The following is an 872-nucleotide window of genomic DNA, read 5'->3' on the forward strand; positions in this document are numbered from 1 at the left end:
CAGAGTCACACAGCCTGGTCTATTGGTTCCCAGGCCACCGCTACTGCTCTCCACCAACACAGACACCCCAGCTTTCCGCTTTTTTTCCTTTCTTTTTTTCTTTCCTTCTTTCTTTCTTTTTTTTTTTTTTTTACTTAAAGCTAATGCTTGCTGTGCTGGGTGCCTCAGACTCCTTGTCTGAGGAGGAAGAACAAAGGAAGAATCATTGATTCCAGATCACCCAGAGGAGAAACGGCCCACCCGCAGAGCCCAGGGGAGAGCAGAGGCGGGGCTGGAACGTCTGGAGATGCAGGTCCGGTCCGGACCTGTCTCCAGTGAGGGTGGTCATGGGCCAGACCATCAGTGGTCCAAGGCTCTGTTTCTTAACTATCAAACCGGCACAGTGGGGTCTGTTTCGAAAGGGTGACTTGGAAGATCAGCCGAGATGAGCAAAAGCTGGTTGCTTGTAAACCATGGAGCACAGTTTGTGTCTGTGTGGTTTTTTATCATGACCCAAGAAGGCGGGGGAAGATTCGTTGTGTAAAGCTGAGAGCTGAACCCAAGCTTCCGCACCCTCCGGCTCCCAGGGGGCTTTGGGCTAAGTCCCTGGCTCGGCCCCCACAAAGCTCGATCTAGGGGTCCAGTCCCATCTGGTTTACGGGAACTCACGCCAGCGATCAATCATCCTTAATTTGTAACTGGGTAGTGTCCTGGGCCAACCAATAGAGAAGACCTACCCCCCCAACACATACACCCCACCCTCCCTGACCCCGTGGGACTGTCCACTCAGTCTACACTGAAACTGCCCAGCGACCAGGAGTTGGAAGCAGGTTTGCTTCTTGGGAGGGGAGAGGGGGTCCGGGGCGGGGGAGGGTCTCCACATCTCTCTTTTT

General features: G+C 53.8%; 1 protein-coding gene across 1 annotated transcript in view; it reads left to right on the forward strand.

The window, feature by feature from the left end:
- The first annotated feature begins 764 nt into the window (after positions 1-764).
- The window catches only part of SERPING1 (serpin family G member 1), a 10,824-nt gene continuing 10,716 nt past the window's right edge, over positions 765-872 (forward strand). Inside the window, exon 1 of the mRNA XM_006906002.2 lies at positions 765-809. The gene's annotated coding sequence lies outside the window, so the exon portion shown is untranslated. The remainder of the gene's footprint in view (positions 810-872) is intronic.

Source organism: Pteropus alecto, unplaced genomic scaffold (genome assembly GCF_000325575.1).
Source record: "Pteropus alecto unplaced genomic scaffold, ASM32557v1 scaffold91, whole genome shotgun sequence".
NCBI lineage: Eukaryota > Metazoa > Chordata > Mammalia > Chiroptera > Pteropodidae > Pteropus > Pteropus alecto.